The following is a 19,909-nucleotide window of genomic DNA, read 5'->3' as shown; positions in this document are numbered from 1 at the left end:
GAGATTCCTCCCCCCCCCCCCGCCCCATCTCAGGTGACGTCACCGGAGGGCTCTGCGTCATCACTCCTAAGACTTTCTGGGTGAGGGACCCCCGCAGAAAAGTGCGGGCACAGGCATGGGCACCGCGCAGTGCGGCGCCACCGTGAGGCGGTTGTCCTAAGCAGTTTGGAAGCTGCCCCCCCCCCCGTCCCCCTCCCCGTCCCCTCCATCTGCACCCACCTGCCTTCAGTCCTCCCTGCATCGGGTCAAGGAGAGGGCAGTGTTGTCCGCCGCCTCCTTTTTCCTCTAAAAACTTCAGGATATTTGTTCATGGCTGATGGGCACTGGCTCAGCTGAAGACCACGTAACCTCTAGGTGGTTGAGTGCCCGATGTTCCTGGTCCCACGAGGGCTCCTGCTGTGGTAGCAGCCCACCGGCCCTCGCACTCGACGGACCGGCCATGACTCAGGTGAATGTGGTGGAATTACAAACCACCCACGTCAAGACTTTGTTCTGTTCCGCGTGCTAGTACGCATCACCTTTACACTTATGTTACTGGGAACATTTATTACTTAAAGGAACATTTGGATGTTTTATCACATTTTTAACTTTTTAGAGTTGAGCTGATAGCGGGTGCAGTTTCACACCATGATCACAAACACCCGTATCACACGCAGCCGTCCCCCAGCAGCAGAAAAGCCACCTGCGCAGCGGTGGGCCGCACCCCTGCTCACGCCCTCCTGGCAAGGACCACGGGAGGACCCTCAGCAGGCAGCCTTCATGCAAAACTCCACACCCAGGGTTCCACTGGGTCAGAGATGGCCTGTCAGTGCAGCCTGGGAGACGCGAGCTGGAACAGATTTGTAAAATAGCCGTAGCCGCAACTCTGCAGCGTGCGTGGGCATCACGGGACACGCACACGTTCGCTGCCCTGTCCTGGCGCCCAAGCACAGCTAGCAGGTGTCACCGCTGAGAGCAGGCGGCTCCTGGCAGAAGGGAAACCCCTGATCCCTGGCATCAGCCGTGGGAGCTGTTCACACCTGACCGCACGCAGGTCCTAGGTCCTCCCACACGATCGTGGACAATCCACTCAGCCGTTTAACTGACACAGCGGTCATCTCAGCCCAGAACTGAGCCTGCTGACAAGCACTGAGCACAATTAAATATCATTTCAATGTTCCAAAAGAGTAACGCCTCTTTAACTGTAAGTCACTGGTAGAGCCTGTCACTGTGGAGCAGACGGACGATCCCTGAGCCTCACCACGTAGGCGTGACCGCGGGTCATGGCAGTGCTCGCGTCGGCAGTGTCTGGTTACCTGCGGCTGCAGGGCAAGTCACCCCTAAGCCTGGAGCTAAAACAATGCTTCTAATCCTTGCCTGAGGATGTGCTTTCTGAGAGGGGGAAAGAGAAACTTTGATGGGTTGCCTTCCATACATGCCCAACGGGCCTCGAACCCACAGCCAGGCACGGCCCTGACCGGCCTCCAACCCGAACCTTTCGGGGCACAGGATCCACTCTACCAGCTGAGCCACCTGTGGGCTCAGCACCACGACGCACCCTTCACACCTCACGTCCCCAAGGTGAAGGGCTCGGGCGGTTCTACCTGAGGCCTCACCCACCCCAGCCAGATGGACACAGGGCTTGCCCGCCAGCCCAGCTGAAGTGCCTGAGACATCTGGGGGCCAGCCAGGCCCCCACCTGAAACTAATACAAAATAACATTGAATGTCAACTGTAACTGAAAAGAAGAAACAGATGTGTGTCTTTATTGAACTCACTGGCCATGCCCCTTCACCGACTCAGCCCCGCGGCACGCGCTGCCCAGGCCCTGCGGGTGCCTGCCGGACTACCAGGCCTCTGAGGCGGCCCCCTGGGATCACCGCGCGGGTGACGGGTCCTGCGCCCCTTGCAGCCAGGCCCAAGTCGCAGGGTCCCCATCGGGCTGACGCAGGGCGTCCCCGGGTGCCATGCTGGTGCTGGGGACCTGCTTGAGGCTCGTGGTGGCTCCTGATCCGCTGAGAGCTCCCTCAGTTGACTGCAGAGCAGGGGGAGCCTTCCGTCCGCCATGGCCTTTGGGTACGTGTATAGCATCATTCAGGGCCACGCAACGCTGTCAGCTTAGACATGAGCGCTGGGTTGGGGCAAACATTTAATGAGCTCACCCCAGTCCTGGGCAGGGCAGGCCCCGGGAGAGTGACGGGAGAAGGAATAAACCCCACCCCTGGGCTGCTCACGCTGAGCGGCAGGCTGCAGGACGGCAGGCCACGTGGCGGTGAGCAGCATGAGCCATGATCGCGTGCGAGCTTGTCTTTGTTCACACAGAAAGCGACTGGGATTCCGGGAAACCAGCCTGTGGGTCCTGCTGGGCCCGCAGCCGCGACCTGATGTTGCTTCGCAGACGCACCAGCTTCCTCTGCTGCACCAACGACCCCAGAGCGCGGGACTGTGAAGTGCCGGCTTCAGTGATGTTGCTGATGTTCTGGCGTCTCACAAACCCTGATTTGGTTTGATTTTGTCTCTTCTTTATATTAAGGGAGACTTCCACTAAGTAATTACGGTTTCATTTCTCAACTCCCTTCTGTGGTGTGTTTCTCGTGACCCCATCATCACCTCCATTACCTCTGAGGAAAGGCGAACAGGGAGGCAGCATGCCACGAGCAGGCCTGCGGTGCTGCGGGCACTGTGACCTGGTCACGCGGGACACGAAGGCTAAGCCTTCCAGTCGGGAGGGAGGGGCACCAGTCTGTGTCCCGGGGCAGGACAGCCGTCGTTGGACAGCAGGCGATTGGAGAAACGAGGCCACATTGCAATCCTGAGACCCACGATGGAATCCTTCAAGAGTCACTCTTTCATGCTGTTGCCACCGTCGGAGACACCAACCTCCTTCCAGGGAAGTCAGTGACCACTGTCCTGCTGACAGAATTGCCTCCATCTTTGCATCCCTCACACGGGCCTGTGACTGTCGCTCGGCATAAATAGGCAACACATTTTCTCAAAGCAATTGCAATTGTCAGATATGCCACCACCCAGCTGTGTGCTTGACTGTGGGCCGAGTCCAGCCTGGGAGACATGGGAAGTTACTCATGATCTAACTGACGGGTCAGGTTCATTTTCCTCCCATCTCAGTTCTGAGGACTAGTCCAACCACGTCACTTCCACAGGCTTCTGGCCACAGTGACTCCCATCTCCTGCTCACAGAGTCCCCCTCAGGGTAACAAACAGTTCCCTTCCTGGGGGGACCTGCCACGCCCTGGAGGGTAACTGGACGAGCAGGATCCATCCTCCTGCTCCTCTCCCCTCCCACACCATCCTCATCTGCCTCGGTTACTGGCATCACCATCCACCACTCGTCCACGCTGGACTCCACACCACCTTCTCAGTTATCACCTCCCTCTGCTCGCATCCTGGGGGCCCCACGTCATGCCCTGCCACCTCTGGTGGGTCTTCTAAGTAGGTCTCCGCCTCCACGTTCACCACCTTTGTTTTGACTCCTCCTGTCTCGCCTTGACCTCGGAAGTTGTTCAATGGCTGGAAAAATGGGTCAACTTGCCTTTGTTCTTTCCTCGTTCACACTGATGCCTGGATTCATTTTCTAAAATTTCTTCACATAAAATAGTCAATGATTTCCTACAGCGCACAGGATAAAGGCCTTACTCAAGGGAAGTCTGTGATCCCCCCCCCCCATCTCAGGCAGGAGGTGCTGGCTGCAGGAGGGGAGGTGGGTCCCTTGACTCAGAGCTCACATCCAGCGCAACTGGAGGCGCGGTGCCCGAGGTGGGGACGCCCTGGCTGCGCTGAGGAGTGTCTAGTCGGGCCGCTTGAGGGCACAGAAGCTTCCTGGAGAGCAAAGCCAGATTCTTCCTGTCCTTTGCTGAGATAAAAGCACTGAGCCAGGGGCCTCAAGTTCAAGGGCCTTTGGCCCTAGTTCACAGTATCATTTACTCCAACGAAACAGGTTCTATTTTTTTAAAAAAAATGTTTTTATTGACTTCAGAGAGGAAGGGAGATGGAGAGAGACAGAGAAACATCAATGATGAGAGAGAATCATTGACTGGCTGCCTCCTGCACGCCCCCTCCTGGGGATTGAGCCCTTAACCCAGGCATGCACCCTGACCAGGAATCCAACCGTGACCTCCTGGTTCCTGGGTCAACACTCAACCATTGAGCCACGCCGGCCGGGCTAGGCTCCATTTTTTTAACCATTTGGTTGAAAAAGTAATTCCTGGCAAATTGTGATGCTTTTTATCACCTTATTTCCATCTCAGAGCCTCGTGTCTGTGCCGTGTGCAGGAGGCGCCGGGGGCCGCCCCACACTTTCCCCTTCTGCTGGAGGCACGTGCAGACCGAGCCTCCCCACAGTCTGCTCTCTGATGTCGTGCCTCTCATGGGATTTAGGGCCCAAAGCTCTTCAGCCCCATGGATAGTCTCATTTTAACACACAAATACAGATGGCCCTGCATCGAGGCAGTTTTTAACTGCAGATTCAACCAACAGCAGGTGGAAAATGCTAGAAAACAATATTACATTGTTGCTGACTGCACTGTACTGAGCATGTACGGACTTGTTTTCTTGTCATTCTCTAAAAAACACAGTATAATAACTGTTCAGACAGTGTTTACCTTGCATTGGGTGTTCTATGTAATCTGGAGATGATTGAAAGTAGACAGGAGATGTGTAGGATACATCTAAATACTAGGCCACTTTCTAGATGGCACATGAGCGCCCCCGGATTGTGTACCCACAGGGGTCCCGGAACCAGCCCCGCACGGAGCCCGAGGGCGGTGGGTGTTCTCTCTGGACTTCCATCAGCTGCACCAGACATGACATACATATTTTAACGTCTCCCTCCAATTTACCCATTAGATTATCAGCTATTCTCCACACGCTGAGCTCACGTTACTGGTGGAAATGAAACTTGCCAGTTTAAGTGACTGTTCGCAGACAGTGTTCTCTGTCTTCACTAGATGTGCTCACAAACGCGCCGTCTCAGAGCTCCCGGCGCGCAGCCCTCCCGCTGTTTCCACTCACAAGCCCGTCAGAGATTTGGAACCTTTTTTCGGGTCTTTCCGTTTCTCATCAGCAAGTTTTCCATGTGTCAATCATAGTTCTGTAGTTGCTTACATGGTGGCATCTTAAGTTGTATGTTTTAGACAAAAACCCATTTTGCCTATTAAACGCATACGAGAAATCTCTACTTTTGGAGAGAAACGTGCTCTCTCCCATACGCTACCTCTCGGCTTATTGCCTGTTTTCCCTCCTTTGATAAGGATACAAGTACAGGAAACCACCCCATCCTCTCTACGGCCAAAAAGTAACCGAATGCCAGGACAGGCTCCCGCACGGCAGGGGCCTCTCTGAGGCTGACACGAAGCTCGGGAATCTGGGCCCAATGACTCCAGATCTTCTCATTTTTCAACGAAAGACAAACACCTGGGATTTTCTGCAAAACTGCCCAAATTCTTCCATGTTGAGAAGCAGTTAAACACGCCTGGAAAGCGTTGTTCAGTCCGAGCAAAGTCAGCAGGGGCTGCGCTCAGCCCGCGGCCGGCGTGGTCTCTGTGGCGAGTCCTTGCACCCAGGGGCTCAGGGCCTGGCCCTCTCCCTCCCCGCAGGCCTGGGCTCAGAGATGCTTCCGCAAATCAGGTTTGCGCAGCTTCCACTCCCCAGGCACTGATCGGCATTCGAAGGAGAAGTGGGACGAGGGCTCCAGCAGGGACTTCTCCGTCAGAGGTGACACTTCCCACCGACAGCGTCCAGGGCAGTGGTTCCCAAACTTATTTGGCCTACTGCCCCCTTTCCAGAAAAAATATTACTCAGCGCCCCCTGGAAATTAATTTTTTTTAATTTTAATAGCAATTAAACAGAAAGATATATGTATTAATGTTTCTATCTTTTTCATAAAATATAGTAAAGAAAGGTGTAAATTAGAAACATTGAAGTTTGAAATTATGAAACTATTTATTGAACTCAGAATAGAAAGGTAATACAAAAAAAGTTAAAACAAATGCACTTGTGGCCATCACCGCCCCCCTGGATCGCTGCAGCGCCCACCAGGGGGCGGTAGCGCCCACTTTGGGAATCACTGGTCCAGGGGAACAGGGTCTGGCGGAAACCCGGTGGCAGCGCGTGTCCTTCCTGCTCTCTTGGCATTGAGTGACCGCTCCTCACGGCGGCCTGACACCGGCCGCTCCCTCCTGGACACTGAGGCCGAGGAGGTCATCCGTGAACACACCCAGAGGCTGCAAAGACGTCTCAACAAGCATGCACCACACGAATGCAAAGAGCCGAGTATACCTCCAACCAGCGCCAGCCAGGGAAGGTCCCCGTGGCCTTGTGACAACTTGAACAACTATCAGCAACGACCAATCCGTGCTGACCACACCTGGGGAGGCAACTCCTCCAGGCCCGGCCAGCCAGGCACGCCCTCGCTGGAGCCACTCGGAAGGGAAGATGGACAATTGTAAAGCCCGAGTCGGTCTTTTCTGACCAAAAGTGCTTGGGAGCAACTGGGAGTACAACGGAGGGCTCACGCCGTGCCCCAAGGCCGGGGAAAGCCTTCCCGCAGGCACCCAGCCCCTCCCCTTCCGTGTGGGCAGCACCCAGTGCAGCAGAGCTTCGCACCTGGAACGCGCCTGCTGGTGAGTGGACACCTGAGTGAGGCCTGAGGTGGAACTAGGACCTCAGAGCTCCCAGTGCCCAGACAAGCTTCTGTTAATAAATAAAGGTCAGCCCACCACGCTGTTCAGTGGTTGAGCATCGAGCTATGAACCAGGAGGTCACAGTTCGATTCTGACCAAGGACACATGCCTGGGTTGTGGGCTCGATCCCCACTAGAGGGCATGCAGGAGGCAGCCGATCAATAATTCTCTCTCATTGATGTTTCTACTTCTCTCTCCTTCTCCTTCCTCTCTGAAATCAATAAAAATATGTTTAAGAATAAATAAATAAATGTTAATGTTGTGTGTTCAGGATGGAGCAAAAGGAAATTGATAGTTGTTCATACGGAAAATGATACGATAATTAATAATAATACAAGAATAAACTTGATGTTTCATGTACTCACAGCTGTAAACCTACTTTTGCCCACCCTGTCTACAGCCAAATTCACAGTTTAAGGGACTGTGTATCTTTCCCACGTCAGAGGAATCAAAATGTTCTTTCTTTAAAAATCTATAATAGTATCTAGCTCTGTCAACTACCTCACATAATAAGTGTAAAAATTAACAATACTGTGTTTCCCCAATTTTCACAAGTTTGTTCTCTGTGAGGAGGTCTAGTCTCTAGAGCTCAGAGAGACCACACCTGTGAACATGAATGATCAATCTAAGTGCGTCATATTGATCCTTAGAAACCAGAGGAGACCCCGGGAGAGCCTCAGGAAGGGAGAAAAAGTCAGAGCCAGCAGGATGACGAAGCTGGTGACCAGAGCCAGTGCCCGCCAGAAAAGATGTTTCTGGAAACAGCAGACAAGGCTGTTACATTCTAAGTGGGAACCTCAGTGGGATGTGAGATGATCATCCTGCTTGTGTCCTTTTGTTTTTGTTGTTAATCCTCAACTAAGGACATTTTTCCCATTGATTTTTTAAAAATATGTTTTCATTGATTTTAGAAAGAGAGGAAGGGAGAGGGATAGAGAAACAGAAACATCGATGAGAGAGAATCCATGATTGCCTGCCTCCTGCACGCCCCACAATGAGGATCAAGCCCACAGCCTGGGTATGTGCCCTGACCAGGTATTGAACTGATGACCTCTTGGTTTACAAGTCAATGCTCCACCACTGAGCAACACTGGCTGGATTTTTCATTGACTTTTAGAGAAAGTGGGGGGAGGGAGGATGGGGGTGGGAAGGAAAGAGAGAGAGATCAATGTGAGAGAGACACATCGATTGGTTGCCTTCTGCATGCACCTTGACCCGGGTCAGGGATCAAACCTGCAACCCCAATATTCTTTGACCTGGAGTTGAACTCACCACCCTTTGGCGGATGAGCCGACGCTCTAACCACACCAGCCAGGGCTGCCTTGTGTCTTGAAGAGTAAACGTCTATTGTTAAAAAGAGCACAGAGGAGAGCAGACATTTTAGTAATTAAACAAATAATGGCAAGCCAGGTAGGGCATAGAAGCAGCGATCTTCAGCAAGCGGACGGCTCTGAAATCAGGTGTGCACCAGGACTCAGACATTCTTCCCGGACAGGGTGACGGGCCTGGAACGACCTACCCGTCAACTCTCTTTCTTGTGCGAAAGCAAACCTCTGTTCCGTGAAGAATGAGTGGAGATGAGAACGGGAAGGACTTGCAGGCAGAAAGCACCACAACCGTGACGGTGTGAACCGGCAGCAGGCACTGCCTCTCCGCCCCCGGGCAGGCCAGGCTCCAGCTGGAACTAACACCAGGCTGGCGGAGGCCTGCGCCCGCAGGTGACGCCTCCACAGACGCTGGGGAAGTGCCTCCCAACAGTGGGTGGACAGCCCCTCACTCTCTTACCAGCCCAGAGTAACTCTCACGTGTGCTTCCAGTCTGGCCCAGCTGCTCACGATGGGACCCTGCTCCCAACACAGCTTAGGTGGCTCCCTCATGTCTGTCCCACCCCTCACTCGTGGCCCACACTTCCTAGAAACTACTTGCCCTTGAACCCGAGCTACAATAACCTCTCTGCTCCAAGTAAGTAGTGAAAATGCACTTATAAAGAAACCTATGATAGGCCCTGGCCAGTGTGGCTCAGTTGGTTGGAGTGTCTTCCTTACACCAAAAGGTGGCGGCTGGGTTCCTGGTCAGGGCACAAGCCCAGGTTGTGGGCTCCATGCTGGGCCAGGGCATGTACAGGAGGCAACTGACTGATGTTTCTTTCTCTCCCTCCTTTCCTTTCTCTAAATATCAATTAAGAGTTAATTTTAAAAGCTCAAGTAAGTGCTTTTAAAGAACTATTATAAATGCACAAAAGAAGACCATAGACATACTGGAAGTTGAAACTCCCTCAGAACTTGGTCGAGCAGGAGGCATACAGTAACGAACTAGAATGCTGTAACGAAGAGCAGGTGTGAGCCGAAGGGTGAAATGGTGAACACGGTCAGAGACCTACCTTTGCCATCTGGCATCTGACCAAGATACATTCCCCAGCTCAATGAACAGATCGCTCTACATCACTTAAATTGTTACAGAGAATAAAGAGGTTTTCACTCTTTTTTTATGAAGCCAGTGTAATTTACAATATAACCACACAAAAATCAATATCTCCTAAATATTAGTACTAGTCACTAGCTGTTGGAATGGAGCAGCCTCATCACAGTCCTACTAAAATAAGACCTATTATTCATAGAAATAAACCCCAAAACTCAGCCAGCATGGCTCAGTGGTTGAGCATCAACCTAGGAACTAGAAGGTCAGGGTTCAATTCCCGGTCAGGGCACATGCCTGGGTTGTAGGCTCGATCCCCAGTGTGGGGCATGCAGGAGGCAGCCAATCAATAATTCTCTCTCATCATTGATGTGTCTATATCTCTCTCCCTCTCCCTTCCTCTCTGAAATCAATGAAAATACATTAAAAAAAGAAAGAAACCTAAAAAGAACCGTAAAAACCCCCTCTGAAGGAAACTATAACATTTACTGACAGGCATAAAAAAGCTTCTAAATAAAATTTAATAAAACTTTCTAAATACCAGGTGAGAGCACTCATTGCTGTGAAGATGTTGGTTTTTCCCAGTATCACCATCAATTCACTGCACTTCCCATTGAATTCCCCTGGAACTAATGGGCTGGGATATAGTGATGGGATGGGATGTACCCACGTGATTGTCAGTTTCACGAAGAAGAAGAAGTTCATGAGGGGGATGACCAAGACATTTTGAAAGAGAAACGTAAGGTGGGTTTGCTCTACCGGGTTACGAGATTTGTTAAAGCTACGGTTATTTAACAAGATGCCATTGCCAGAGGAATAGGCAAAATAGGCAAAAAAAAAAAAAAAAAAAAAAAAGACAAAATAAGATCCAAGTCTATAAGTATATAAGGGCTCTACTATAATCAGTGTGGCATTTCCAGCGTGGGGGAAGGGATGAGTAAATATATGAATACTTTGGCGTAGCTAGGTAAACAATTGGAAAAATAGCCTTCGACTTGTACAAGTCCAGGTATATTCTTTTTTTAATTTTAAATAAATTTATTATTCATTTTAAAGTTCTTTTTAAGCGATTTATTACAATCAAACAAAGAAGTATATTATTTTTAATGTTGAAGAAAAAGACAAGAACATTTTTCTTAGGTGTAAGAAATAAAAAAACTATAAAGTTATATAACTGTATATTTTTTAAGCTTTTTAAGGCAAAAACACTATGAACAAAATTAGAAGATAACTAAACAGAAACACATCACAATGTATACAAATGACAACCAATGTTCATAGGAGAAACCCCCCAGTATTGTATTTCCTAGTGTTATGTTATATTGCATTTTCATAATATATACTACTCTAATAGAAAAGGAGGCAGAAATAAAACACATGCAACTTACAAAATGAGAAAACCTAATAAAGAGCCAAGATACTCAACGAGGAAAGGGTAGGCGGGTTGATACATGAGGTTGAGAAAACTGGGTCACTACGGGCAAGAAAATGAGATTGGAACCTCACACACTCACACACGTTAGCCCAGAGTGATTGAAGATTAAAGACTTCCACAGGCCTGAAACCTTAAGCTCCTGGAAGAAAATAAGGAAAAGGCTCTTTGACATTGGTCTCCACGATGCTATTATGGACCAAAAACACAAGCTACAAAATAAAAATCAACACATCAAACTACAAGCTTCCCAAGCTGCTCAGCGTCACGAACCACCAGGGAAACACATCAAAGCCACAGTGAGAGGCTGCCTCACCTGTCAGAGCGCCTAGAGCAACACATCAGCAAATAACAAGTGCGGGTGAGGATGTGGGGAGGGGCACCGTCCGCCCTGTGGGTGGGCTGTACATGGGTGCGACCACTCCGGGAAACAGTATGAGGTTCCTCAGGAAACTAAAAATAAGAATGACCATGTGGCCCGGCCATTCCACTCCTGGGTATCTTTTCAAAGGAGATGAAAGCAGGATCTCTAAGAGATGTACGCACCTCTGTTCATTGCAGCGTGATTTATAAAAGCCACGATATAGAGGCCCCACGCGCGAAGGCATGGAGATGGGGCGTGCACATGCGGTGCAATCTCACTCAGCCATGAGAAGGAAGGAGCCCCTCCATTTGCGACACAGATGGCTCGAGGCATCATGCTAAGTGAACTAGCCAGACAGGGCCTGACAAACACTGAAAAACATCACTGACATGTGGCACCTAAAAGAACTGACCTCACAGGCGGGGTACAACGGGGGCCTCCCTGCGGGGGTGGGGAATTGGGCAGCTGTTACTGAGGGGGCACAGGTTTCCCACCAGTCGAGGACTAAGTCCTGGAGGTTAACACACAGCACGGTGAGCAGTCAGCAGTGCTCTATCATGCTCTTCGGCGTTGCTAAGAGACAGACCTGAGCATCTTCCAGAGAAGCAATGGTAACCACTGGAGCAACAGAGACCTGAGCTCACAGGTGGGATGCACATGTATCCAATCATGTATCCAATCATGTATCCAGCAACATGCACATGTATCCAATCACACCTGGGATGCAACTTGCACAGAGCTATGTGTCAATCATGTCTTAACAAGAAAAGTTATTTTAAAGGATGGAAGGAAGTACACTAAAACATTAACAGTAAGTAGCTTCATAAGGTGAGATTTAAATATTTCTGTTTCATAATATTTACCATGATTTGCATTATCAGAAAAATATTTTCCATTTTGAAACAAAAATGAATAAGAAATACCAAATTTTACTAGGAGAGTCATTCTGATTCACATTTTTTTCCTAATTGTCCTTCCAATGAAATTACTGTTCTAAACAAGTATTTATGTCAGCCATGAGCAGCCGTGAATAAGGGAGTTATTTTTTAGAGCTTATGAATAAAGTTGTGATTTAAAGAAAAGCACAATAAAGTTGAGTTTTGATGGTTTTGAGAAAAAACTTATACTAAGAAAGCTCCATCTTTGCACCAAAGCTCTATCTATAGCACCAAAGTATTTGAAATTTCTGCCAAAGAGATCAACATAAATAGAAAAAAGGAGTGGCTACATTTTCCTTCACGTCTGAAGGTTAATGTGGAAGAAAAAGCACCATAAGGAAGGCTGATTGGAATGGCGGGCTCTGCAACCAGCTTAGGCAACGCCACCCCTTTGCACCTGCTCTCCAGCTCCCCAGGGGGCGTTCCAGAAGCACCGGGAGGGACTTTCCTTCCAGCCACCAAAAGGAGCCGGAGCATTATGTTATTTCTTCCAAAGTCATCCATTAGCTTTCAGGAAAGAGTACGTTTGTGCCACGAGAATCTATTTCCTTTGTGTGTCTGCTCAGAAAAACTAACATGAAAATGCTGTAACACAGGTACATTTTTCATAAACAAAGGCTTGCATCTAACACCTTAGTCTGTGTATAAGGTAAGTTTATGTATAAGGTAAGTTAGTCTGTGTATAAGGTAAATTTTCATATAAGGTAAGTTAGTCTGTGTATAAGGTAAATTTACATATAAGGTAAGTTAGTCTGTGTATAAGGTAAGTTTACATATAAGGTAAGTTAGTCTGTGTATAAGGTAAGTTTATATATAAAGTAAGTTAGTCTGTGTATAAGGTAAGTTCATAGATAAGGTAAGTTAGTCTGTGTATAAGGTAAGTTCATAGATAAGGTAAGTTAGTCTGTGTGTAAGGTAAGTTTACATATAAGGTAAGTTAGTCTGTGTATAAGGTAAGTTCATAGATAAGGTAAGTTAGTCTGTGTGTAAGGTAAGTTTACATATAAGGTAAGTTAGTCTGTGTGTAAGGTAAGTTTACATATAAGGTAAGTTAGTCTGTGTATAAGGTAAGTTCATAGATAAGGTAAGTTAGTCTGTGTATAAGGTAAGTCCGTGAAATCAGATGAACCAGCCAACCAGTGACTGTTAAATAGATGGTAACGCCCGCAGTGTAAACACTTTCTCCGCTGCAAACACGTTCGCCCCTGGAAACAGCACTGTCCGCAGCAGGAGTAACACGCACAGGCGTGGGGAGTTCACAGCTGAGGAGAAACAAGTCACTTTTTCTGTCGGAGAACAGTGGGCAGCTGCCATGTGGGCCGCATGGCTCCCCATCTTGAAACAGCAAAGGCCAACCCCTCCCTTGAATTAGCCAATCGGGAAAGACTGTGCGCCTGAGCTCCAATCAAGAGCGAGGGACAGGTCACGTGTGTCAGGAGTTATAAAGCCCCCCCCCCCCCCCCCCCCCGCGCTCCCAGACCATGTGCGCACCCTGGTCAGTGCTGCGCTCCCAGACCATGTGCGCACCCTGGTCAGTGCGCGCTCCCAGACCATGCGCACCCTTCTGCCAGAAGCAAAGATGTTCGCCTGCTGCCTGGCTCCCGAGGATGCTTTGTGTTCCACCAGGACCCCTGCGTCGGGGGCTCGCCTTCCTTCTAACAATAGCGACGTAGTTATCATCTAACTCACTCTCAGCTCTGGCTTTGGTCGGCTAATAGAAGGGATTTGTGTGAAGAACTAAGGAGTTGTCTATTAAAAACAGCATATTCATCCCGGCTCACCTGGACCTCGGACAACCTGAAGTCATTCTGCAGATAAACACATTAGTTCGTAAACACACTCCTGGTCCCCGATTTCTCTCTATTTAGCAAACTAATTAGTAGTTGGGCCCAAAGTTGCAGTTTAATTTTCAGAAGCTTTGATGAAAAACAACCAGTTAAGCCAATAACCGAAGTACCCATCTATCATTTTGATTAGGGTCTTGGTAAGTTTCCACACGTTTCCCTGCCCCAGGCACTGCCTGGCATCCAGGATGTGCGGCGGGTTGCTCAGTGCTGCGAGGGAGAAGGCGCCCCAGGCGCTGGGCTCCTGGCGGGAGACGCAAGTCGGGATGTGAACACGGCACCGACACTGGAACCTTTCACCGGCTCAGGTAAGTCATCTGATCCCCATGTCACAAATGAGGAAACAGGCGTAAGAGAAGGGCAATCATTTTTCCCAAGTCACAAAGGTCAGATATGTTGGGTTCAAATTCTCAACCCACGTTTCTGACCGCCAGCCAGGGCTTTCCTGGGTCTGCTGGATGGTTAACATGAATCATTGTTTAAGAAGCCAGGGCGAGCAGGTAGCCGGGCCCAGGACCCCTCGGCTCACGTGTCACGGGCGCACCCTGGGATCTGAGTTCTGAAAACAGTGATGGGCCGCACCTCACCCCCACGGCACTGCACAGATAACCTTCGTGGTCACTACAGTGATTTAAAAATCGAGATATTAAGAGAAAGAAACGCCCAATTTCAGTATCGGGCCATGAGTCCCACTTCAGACCAACCAGAACTGCTTTGTTTGTCTCGGACTCGGTGCCCTGGAAGCTCTGGTTTTGCTGAGGAGACACTAGACGCCAGGGGAAATGGGAACATCCCAGATAAAGCGGGGGGTGGAGGAGGATTTTTCTAAGAAAATTAAAATAGCTGTTGTTTTACCCCAAAGTCACTATCACTTGGAGGGGAAGGAGGAGAGAGGGTAAGTGGCCGGTTTGCCTTGCCAGGTTGTCCCTGGGGTTGGTGAGCACTCCAGGAGTAAGGGAGGCCGAGCATCGTCAGGGGACCCTCCTCACCCTCATTCCTCCGGGCCGGGTTGCACCCCTCGCGCTCTCGGGTCCCACTGGCTCCACGAGCAATGGAACCTGAGCGGGTGGCCCCAGCAGGAAGTCCGAGAAGTGACTGCTAAGTGGCCTCCATGGGAGGGTCCACGCCGTGGGAGAGAAGGCACACACACAGACACGGTGAAAGGGCCTGTCCCACCGAGTAGTTTCTCTCAGCAGCTGGTGACTGAGTTACTGACATGAACAGCCTCCGCTCATGAGGGTGAAGCCACACAAGGACTGGGAGCACTTCGAACCATCGCATCTTTCCTAAGCAGTGGGGGGAGACACTCCAGTTTTAATGTCTGTGTGTTCCTTTCTCCAGCAAAGCAAGAACAGGGGGAAGAGACCTGAATTCTCCTTACAAGCAAGAGTTCATGTACGTGACGGTCACTGAGTGCTGGAATAGGGTGGAGAAAGGTCAAAACAGACAGAGATGCGTGCTTCCACGGAACGGAACGCATGTCTCCTGGGAGGGTCAGTGAGGGCCCGCAGGCCACCAGCCCCATAAACCTGAGGAGTCCTGGTTCACATCACACATTAAAAGATGGACCTTTCTTACCCCTTCAATTTATAGGCAAGGAAGTACACAAGCTTTTAAAGTAAAATCCACAGCAATGAAATTGGGAAAATATATAGAAAACTGTAAAATATATTTATTTAATGGCAAAATCTTATAAGGAGAAACATAAAGGTATTTTAATATGTCAGACAAATAATAACAAGAAAACAGTGCTTTCACTACAAAAATGAAAAACTAAGAAAATAAGGAAGAAGCTTTGAATCAAAGTTCTATATATACATAAAGTTCATACTGTTACAAACAAGATAAGCAGGCTCGAATGGAGTGGCTTATGCTAAGCTCCATGTCACCAAACCAAAAATAATTAAGGCTCATTTTCCCCGGAAACATAACCTTACCCATTTCAACCAGGAAGCACCGGGCCAGCATCCTGAGGCGGCTGCCGGGGACCCGCCTCCCCTGGCCGGAAGCCACTTGCCACAACCATGGCTCTTTTGCCCTGTGTGACCTCTGTCCCGTCCGTGCGGCCTCTTGCCTGTGAAAATCTTCCACTGTGCACAGAGCCTCCTATCTGCCCTGTGCAAATGGACTTTTGCTCAAATAAACTCTTAAAATATGTAATATGCCTCAGTTCTCTTTTAATAGTTCTGGTATCAGAAGAGGAACCAGGAGGTCCAAAGCCCATGGGTGGGGACCTATGGCCGGTCCCTCTCAGACCCGGCCTTGCCGCTTTTCTGTCCTGAGCTTTCAGACTATCTGATCAGTTCTTTTCCTAGATGAGCCCCGAAACCAGCAGTCAAACTGAGGCCAGAAACCAGAACCGACTGGGGTTCTGGTGTGTTGACGTAAGAAATGTCCAAGCTTGTAGAGAATTTTTATGAGTTTATTTGAGCCAAACTGACTGCATTGCCAGGAGCAAGATCTCAGATGCTTCTGAGAACCGCGGTTTGCATTTGAGACTGGAGGGAGCCAGGCCAGGCCTGTGCTCGGGCCCTAGAAGGGGGTCTGAGGGGCCTGTCCAAGGTGTGTTAACCTGTAAGCCACGTCAGGCATGGCTGCAGGCGGAGATGAGCCTCTTAGGAGAGAAGCGTGTGCCTGGCCTGCCTGCCCACCTTGACCTGTCCAAGGAGGAATTGGATCAGATCTCCCTGGGAGGGGCGTTTCCACAGGACCGCTTTCTCACCCACAGCTGGGTCTGACTTAGAAACCGGATCCGACCTAGAAGCAGGACCAGGCTGGGTCAGGCGGATCCTACCTAGAAACCCGACTGGGTGTGGGGTGGGAATGGGTTCAGCGTGAGGCCTCGGGTGAGTAACGTTTTGTTTGAAGGCTGAATAAGCAGATTCGCCTCCTCAAGGATAATCCTGAAACACAGCGCCCAATCCAGGAACCCTGGACATGTGAGACCCTGGAAATCTATGGAGGAGGAACAGTGACGTCTTAGGAGTTAGGAATGAGACAGGCATCCCTGCGCCTGCCTTTGAAGGCCCTGATCTGGCCTCGCTACAGTCACCTCAGGAAGGAAAATCCAGAGGCTCCAGGCCCCTCCCAGCACCTGAGATGGGACTCGAATCCCATGCTGAGTCCAGAACTGGGACAAAACATTCATGATGGGGAGCAACCCATTATTAAATCCCCAGACAAGGACAGACGGTGGGAAAAACCTGAGCAGAGGGGGAGCTTAACCAATGGGCTGCAAAGGGCTGGCCCACACTTAGAATGTTTAACATGCCTCCACTCCTATATATGTATGCACACATGTGGGTCTGTGTACATGCGGATACAGGTGGATATATGAACATTTGCATTCACAATACAAGTGTGGGGGGCGGGGGTTTTTCAGAGTACGCTGGATGTTCAGGGCCACTCTGAGCAAGGACACAGCGATTGTACTGTGCACATGCACAGGCTGCCTTTCTACAACCCAAAGACTGAGGCCACTACTCGGCAAGAAGCCTCTTTTGTCTGAGTTGGTATAAAGTGTGTTACTGACCAGCCGGTGCGAGGCTGCTTGGTGTGGCTCCCATGTTTGCTACTGCATTATCAATGGCTGCTATGTTTGTACAGCTTCTTTATAAGGCTACTTTGAAGAACTGTCTTGCCTAATAGCTCCTTAGTAGCAATGGCTACTTGGGCTGCAATAAAATCTCCCATATATGCCTATGACTGCTCATATCTTCTTCGTCCAATACCAGGCGTCCATGAAGGCCCAGTGCCTGGCAGAGAAGGGCCTGAGCTCCCAGTGTGTGCACGCACTTTAAACAGTAGATAAACCCCCTTCCCTCTAAATCCACCACAGGCAATCCCCGCCCCCCCCAAGTCCCGCCTTTTACGTGATTGGGACACTTTATTAACCAAGTCCCCAACCAGCCTGGACTTCCGTCACTTCATCTCGGCCTGCATAACACATCACTAACAATTATACAAGGCTTGCAGTTCGATTACAAAGGGATGTGGAAGAAATCAAGTCTCTTAACCACTGGCAAATAAACAAAGAGACTTCCAGGGAGAGTCTGCAAATGCAGAGAGGAACATTTCCCTTGTTCTGCTGTGTCTCTCGGTTTGCAATGTTTGATAGCTGCAAAGAGCAATACTTTCTCCTTCACTATTTACACTTCACGCCACTCGTGTTCATGAAAGTGACACTTGGGAAACAGCCGCATGGCTGGCTGGCATGAGTCCACTCGCTGGGCGCCTCCACGCTGAGGGACAGGCTGCAGCGGCAGCACAGATTCTGTTCTGCTGCCAGTTTCCTGGCTGTGCACTGGGGCCAATGACGGGCTGGTGAGCCTTTTTGGTGAGTGAGATGCCAGTCATACCACGTATTTGCTTTTGAATCACATTCAATCGACTTCCCTCCATAGCAGAAGCATTTGGAAGGACGCAATTCAGAACCGCATTTATTTCGGGGCTGCTGGGACTTGCTCCCTGGCTCCACCGGTTCCTGAAGTGAGTATTTTCTCAGGGGTGATCAGGACCGCATGGATTCGATGGGTACCAATGGAATCAGAGCAAACACATGTGGGCAAACATTCGCTTCACTAGCTGAGATCCAAATGCTCTCAAACAGCGCCAAGCGCTTCTGCTTTAAGTTAAAAGCACATTTATTTCACATGAAGGCCACTGCCCTCTTTTTCCCTGAGAATCATTCAGAATACACAGCAATTGTATCAGGCTAAATATTAGGGACATTTGTATGAATGGCTGGTTGTGGAGTTCTCAGTATGCTGAACACATGTGAACATGACAAGGACACGGCCATCCGGGCTTCTGGTGCCCCTGGACAGGCCCCGCCCGCTGTCCCTGCAGGGACTGGGGTCGCTGAGGGCCTCAGGCCCCTGGAGGGGCTGTCCTGGGTAGGGCGTCCCTTCCTCCTCCACAGCCACCCAAGACTGCATTTCTGGTTGATTTCACTTTCACTCTTTTTCTCAACTTTTAGAATCAAATTTTCTATCCATTGGTTTTCTCAGGTAACTTGTTAATAAATGGCAGGAGGACAGGAGGTATAGAGGGCGTGTTCAGCGCCCAGGAACCCACACCTAGAGGCATCCATGGCAGCAGAGAAGTCCCAGAAAGCCAGCTCTCCAGCCAGAGGCTCCACACAAGGGCTGCCCGCCACCCAGGACTTCCAGACAATCGCGCCAGCTCCACCAACATCACCAACTGCCCTCCCCCTGCCAGCAGAGGGGGGCCTGCCTCCCACCTGTCCTGGGGCAGTGCCCACTGGGAGTGTTGGGGGCGCTGGGGAGGCGGGCCTTCCTCCCTCCTGGGAGCCGCCCCGCAGCCCAGTGTCAGGGCAAGACTCAGTCGCATCACCTGGTGCCCAGGACCCAGATCGTCTGTGGCACAGCGGCCTCTGTTCCCTGGCGGCCCCGCCCCTCCCGGCCTCACCCCCATGCCCACCTCTCTCCTGGTAAATCTCAGGAGGCACCGTGCAGGCCACCCCGCGCCAGCCCTGCCGCCTCTGCCTAGAGGACCCCCTGCCGACACCCCCATCCCTAACCCCTTCACCCCCCACCATCACCAGCCCCAAACCCACCTTCTCCCCACTTTGCCCGGGTAACTCCTCCCGCCTGCCTGCCCCCTGGACGGGACCCTCCGAGGCCCCCACTGCAGTCAGCACTGCACCCGGTGGCAGAATCCCTAGCTTCTGTGTCTCTTACTAAAGGATAAACCGCTTGCATGAGAGAGCTTGCGGTCTAGCATTAAATCCCCACTAACTGTTGGGAAATCGTTGTCAAATAAAAACGTTATTAACAAATACCAGACCACTATTTGCCTCTCAGCTTCGTTATCTTCCACGGAGAACCATTTCCAGCTACACGAGCGGCCCAGGCTGCAACAGGATCTGCTTGATGGGAAATCGCTTTACGTGCGACTTCGTCAGCACAAGTATATTTTATAAAGTGAAAATGGCTCAGGCCTATGTGTGCTTGCCCGTATACTCAGTGCCTATTTAAAGCAAATCTCTGTTCGCTTCGTTTTCAGACAACGCTCACCTTTACTAAGATGGGCACTGTGGGTCGCCAGGGTAGCGCATCCCCACGCCACCAGCTCCAGCCCGAGCACAGCCTCGTCGCTCTCCCCTGCGCTCAGCACACTGCTCGCTGCTCCTCACGTCGTCTCTGGGCACATACATGACATTTTAAGGGAAAAACAATTAAGATAGCATTTTCCTAGATGAAATAAGCATCTGATGT

Source organism: Myotis lucifugus, unplaced genomic scaffold, assembly GCF_000147115.1.
Source record: "Myotis lucifugus unplaced genomic scaffold, Myoluc2.0 scaffold_490, whole genome shotgun sequence".
In the NCBI taxonomy this organism is placed as follows: domain Eukaryota; kingdom Metazoa; phylum Chordata; class Mammalia; order Chiroptera; family Vespertilionidae; genus Myotis; species Myotis lucifugus.
Note: the sequence above shows the minus strand (reverse complement) of the source record.